General features: G+C 39.4%; 1 non-coding gene across 1 annotated transcript; it reads right to left on the bottom strand.

Annotated features, from left to right (window-relative positions):
* Positions 1 to 2734: 2734 nt before the first annotated feature.
* trnat-cgu lies at positions 2735 to 2806 on the bottom strand. Its single transcript has one exon. It is a non-coding gene; the product is annotated as a tRNA-Thr (tRNA).
* Between the last annotated feature and the right edge of the window lie 2957 nt (positions 2807 to 5763).

The raw sequence follows: 5763 nt of genomic DNA, 5'->3' as shown, positions 1-5763 counted from the left end.
ACACACTGGACCTTTAAAAGAAACTGCACAGCAGCAAACAGCAGACAGACAAAGTCCCCCAACCATCTGATGAACTGCTAAAGAACCAGATATTTTTCTCAGAAGCTGGTGGAGACCAAAACCTAAGCAAAAAGAGCAATTATTGGACTTACATTCGTTGGGTTCAACATATAAAGGTGATAATATGTCATTGTTGTGTTTACTGTTCTGCTGCCCCCAAGTAGCCTAAAAAGTCAGTCAGTACAGTTTTAATGAAATCATATCTTCATGAACCCTGAGCTGATCCTACATCAGTGAAATTGTCTACGTCTACCTTGTTTAAATGTTCACAGGAAGCTTGTACAGCAGCCTGACATCAAGGAGGGATTTTTTGATCCTTTGGCCAGACACTTGCCAGTTGGTAAGGCTGGCATGGCCAAGTACATCTGCTTAGATTTAGAGCACTGTCAGTGGGTGTTGGACAAAATTAATTTGTGGGTTTACTGGATCAAGCCAAAACTGCTGAAAGCAAGAAACCTAACATGGTGCTCAAATCAAATTTATAATGTGAAGCTGCACATAGTGTTTGCAGCTTCCACCTGCAAGGCCATTATCCCTTTGTCGTTCTGTCACACAAACAGACTGGAAGTCACCTTGTTAAAGTGAACCAAAACAGAAACACACCAACATACACACAGTATATGCTTCAAAACACAGAACGGAAACACTCCTATCTCAGTCTCTGCAGGGACTATAGAATAAAGAGTGGTTGTTTCTCCTCTGTAATTATCAACAGTTCATGGTCCAAATCCTCTGTTGTGATTGTATATTTGTGGCAGATTGGACCCTGTAACCAGTTTTATTCTTTATTTACACTTCCAGTCACATGCATATAAACTATGCTTTAATTGTAAACTGAATTTTAAACTATGTTAAAAAGATTAAAAAACTAAAAGGAAAGTTTTAATCTTAGAATGCAGGCAAATTTGTTTTCCCTGTGTGGCAAGGGTAGTAAGGGGAGAATAAGGAAATTACCTTAATTAAGGAAGGCACACAGTCTTGATAAGACAGATAAGTTTTTTCACAATACACCAAAGTGTTTTATTGAAATCAACACAAGCAGGGACTAGAACTGCTAAGAAAGAAAGAATAATAAGCAAAGAAAAATGTCTAAAATCCACAATGTGAATAAAAATACTATAACATTTATTCTAAAACAAGGCATGGTACAACATCTAAAACCATTGGTTAACCATATTAATAGGTAAAATTGACAGTCCAACATAAACTAACCAAGACTGAGTGCGAGCTGAGGCCACCGAGGTGCTGTCTGTAATTCACCTTCAGTACAATACAGCAATCCTCACAGCAAACAAAAAGGTGCAGTATTCAAATGTGAAGCCTTACCACAATATCGTGCTCTGCTTCACTGAAAGAAAAAAAATGACAAACCAGTTGGTCAAAACAATAAATCAGCAAAACAAATTATAAGCAAGGAGCAAAATAGGGGTAGCTAACACAGGATTGATTCAACTGGTTGGGAAGGCAAAGAGAGCAAAACCTAAAACAAAGAGCAGTCAAGGAAGTCTGCAGGGGATGTTTTTAACATACCTGGAGCACCAAACAACCACAGCAGGCATGGGGCTACATTCACAGACACCAAGGCTACGGTCACACTGCAGGTCTTAATGCTCAATATTTTGAATTTTTTTTGGGAGATCAGATTTTTTTACGTGGTTGTTCACATTATAATTTAAATACAACCGCCATCAGACTCCAGTGTGAACAGTCTATGGCCCCAAGTGACCCGCATGTGCAGTGATGCGCAGTAATGAAACAAGGCTCATCTTTATGTTCATCCAATGCACCAACTTCAATCAACTTACCACTACTTACTTGGAACAAGACCTTTTCGTGTACCACCTCCATATAGCTTGAATGCTGCATTAACCTGAATGGTTGTTTTCACTCAGTTGAGAGTAAGCAGAAGAAAGTCTAAGCCGAGTAAATTTAAGTATCATGCTCTTTCCTGCTCCACAATTAACATCGAGACATTTAGTCTCTTTACTGCTCCACTAGAGCTGTTCAATGGTAGAGGACAGAGGGAAACCACTTACGCCTGGCTTTATTTGGATTCCCATTAGCACTGCAGAGACAGCTGGTCCCCGTGGTATCTACATAAACAGAACCGACAATCACACTTTAACGCGCATTTTCCCCAAAGAACCAAATGACACATAGTCACTAGTAAGCTCCTTATTTTACAGCTCGATTATCAAGGGGAATGGTCCCCCTGGACATCAAAGCTTTTACATCTTAAAGGAGAAATCTTTTTGTAATTTAGAGAATCATATAATGTTTTAATCACCTCTTACTTGCTGGGTTATATGAATATCTGGTTTGTAAGCTAACATTTATTTAGTAGCACTGAACCTATGATTTTGGGTTTACAAGACCACATACCACTTGGCCAACTATTTTGCAAGCCACAGAGGTTATGTATCTTTTTTCATACTGCCACTACCAGTGTTTTTTAGCAGTGCTAGGAGCTTGACTTTAGGGATTACAGTGCCGGTTTGTTCATCCACTATTTGAACTGAAATATCTCAGCAACTATAAAATGGACTGCCATTAAATTTTATAGCAATTAAGAAAAGAGATTTTCAAAGAACCTTGCCTTTCTCTCCTAGTAGCAAAGCTTGAGGGGGGGAGTAGAGAAGGACCATATGCATTTAAGTCAATTGACTCCAATGACAGGCATGGATGGGGATTGAACCCATGATCTTTGGTTTACGAGACCAACGCCTTACCACTTGGCCACCACGCCTTATGCATCTGACTGTGTTATTATGCTATGATACAAAATATTGAGATGGCATACATTATTGATCATAAAATCTCAATCTCCGTAATAATAATGTGTTTGTGTGTCTGTGGGCCAAATGAAAGACATTATTTAGGTTCCTTTAACCATATTAGGGACTAAAGCTGAGAACAACTCGGCCTATGTTGCTTCAAGACCCCCACACATTTATGGAAGTGCAGGTCTGCAAATAAACAAATTGCTCATATTGTTTTAATAGATTAATTGGTGTCACAGCTTACTTGCCTGAACTTCGTGAAGGAATGAATAGTGCTTTCACGGCAGCAACACCGAACAACATTCAAAGTCAGTGATGTAAGGCAGATAACTGTCTTCAGCATTACAATCACGTTGTCTGGCTAGCATAGTTTATCCATTAACTGGTAAACCACTTTAACTCACTTAAAGGCACTGTATCATTCAAATGATGGAATGGGCCCATTATGAGTGCTCAGTCAGACCTAAAGTGTCAGGAAGCAGCCAATTAAGGAGCAGAAGAGGTCAAGCTGCTAAGAACTGTGGAGGCAGACAGTTGCTCAATATGGGAGATTATTTTTTCAACAAACAGTAAGCGGCACCATTTCAGCATACATAAATGCCACAGATCATCCAGGGCCATCTCTAGAAATACTCCTGACTCATGCTGATTGCACACCCAAAAAGCTTACATACTGCATACATCTAGATAAGTTAACAAAGATTGACATGTGTGACTCAGGTTGACTCTGTGAGTATATAGACACAACATGGCACATGATGTTCTTCCGTTAAATTGATACAGCTTGTGTCTGAGTGCTGTGACTCAGTAAGGCTTGAAACTGTAGGAAACACTGTTTAGGAGATCTGCTGAGTGATTCATTGAGCTCCCTACAAAAGTATCTAATTTGTCTCCACCGCAAAACTCACTGACGGGCACTGGATAAGCATACAGGTGGATGCTGCCAAAATGATGAAAGAGTGCTGAGTCAACGCAAATGGAAAAAATAAAGATTAGCAACAGGGTGGCGGAGTAAAGGGCTGAAAGTGCAGATACGTGAAGTCCAGATAGTCCAATGACCTTTTGCTGGAATTCTCAAGAGAGACCAAAAGGTTAAACCACTGATATCATGTGGATTTTGTGAACAAAATGAGAGATATCTGTGAAAAGGGGGCATATGCAGTGCCAGACCGGGAGGGGGGAAATTCCTGTTGTAGAAAATATTGGAAGTACATGAGGTGCCCTTGAGTTCTCTTCCCTTTGGGGAAAACTGCTTTGTTTACCAGTTAAATATCACTGTTACCGACTACAGATAATTGTGGCTGGGGGAGCTAAGACTGAGCTTAATTAGAAAAAGTTACTTGAAAAATGTGTCCTGTTAAAAACTAATATGTATGTTTGTTTATTTCAACTATTATGAAAGTTATACAGCTATAATGTACTGACAGCCGTACAACACTAAGTGCAGTTAGATAATTTATGCAGTCAAGATAAAAAATCATGTGTTTATACAGTCAGAAGTTGCACAAAAAAGTTTAAATGCATTATAAAACACGATAAAATATGTGCGCATCATTAATACGGTTTTCCTTTTAGGTAAGTACCTGTAACTACAGAGACCATGTCAAACAGCACAGACAAAGAGCAGAACACCTATTATCCTTGTTAAACAGAAAAATCTAAAATTTAAATTTAGCTTTTTCACTTCTACTGAACTAAGACTTTGTTAAGCTCTTAAAACAAACTCAATAGAAATAAAAGCAAATAGTTCCAACAATCAGCAATTCTGGTGTCTAACAGTCTGAGTCGTTAGATGTGAAATGCCCGACTCCCTCTCGCTTCTCTCCTGTCCCTGCCGTAAATGGTAAATGGACCTGTACTTGTATTGCGCCTTTCTAGTCTTCCAACCACTCAAAGCCCTTTTACACTACGTGCCACATTCACCCTTTCACACATTCAGTGCCCAGTCAAGCCCATCAAACAGCAACTAACACATTCCCACACCGATGCACAGCATCAGGAGCCATTTGGGGTTCAGTATCTTGCTCAAGGATGCTTCGACACGTGGCTGGGTTAGGGTTAGTAGTTTTGTGACAATACAGTCTGACTGAACTGAAGACTCAGTCCAGTAACAAAGGCACAGCTAACACTACGAAAACAGTGTTTTTATAGGCAAAAGAAGCTGTTTGTGACAGTACAATCTCACTCTGGTGAAAACTCAGTCCAATTTCAGAAGAAAATAATAATTGGTTACAAGTGGCAAGTTGCTAATTATTAATAACATTTATAATATATCCTTTATTTTAAGAAAATATTAATTGGTCATGCATGACGAATTTTGGATAGTATTTTCCTGATGCGATCGTCTGTGCAGATGGGGATCCAACCTGGTGTTTCTTGTTGTGATCTAAAACCATATGAAAAATAAATGAATAAATACAGCTTGGCTTGGTCTTTATTACTGTATTATGTCATAACAGTTTCCAATTACCAGATGATGAATTTCTAATGGTCTTGACCGGTGAAAAAATGTGGTGATTCGTCGTCGTCTTCTTCATGTTTATCATCATCAGTCACTACTATTAGTGTAGTTGTTGCTACTGTTGTTTCTGTGCACCTGTCTGTCTGTTTGTCTGTCTGTCTCTCTGTCTCTCTCTCTCACCCCAACTGGTCGAGGCAGACGACCACCCACCTAGAGCCGAAGGGTCTGTCCTAGGTTTCTGCCTGTTAAAAGGCAGTTTTTCTTTGCCTTGTCACAATGCTTGCTCATGGTGGTACGTTGGTCTCTTAGTAAATGTTACTAAAGAGTTGGGTCTAGGAAGGGGGGTGCTTCTAATTTGAAAAGTGTCCTGAGAGTATTTCTGTTATGAAGTTGGCCTATATCAAAGTAAAATCTGAATTGAATTGAATTGAATTAGCATAGCCTCTGATCGAGCCGAACTCG

Source organism: Morone saxatilis, unplaced genomic scaffold (genome assembly GCF_004916995.1).
Source record: "Morone saxatilis isolate NCDOM2014 unplaced genomic scaffold, NCSU_SB_2.0 Contig22, whole genome shotgun sequence".
NCBI lineage: Eukaryota > Metazoa > Chordata > Actinopteri > Moronidae > Morone > Morone saxatilis.
The sequence above is the reverse complement of the archived record's forward strand: the minus strand, read 5'-3'. Positions and strand labels throughout refer to the sequence as shown.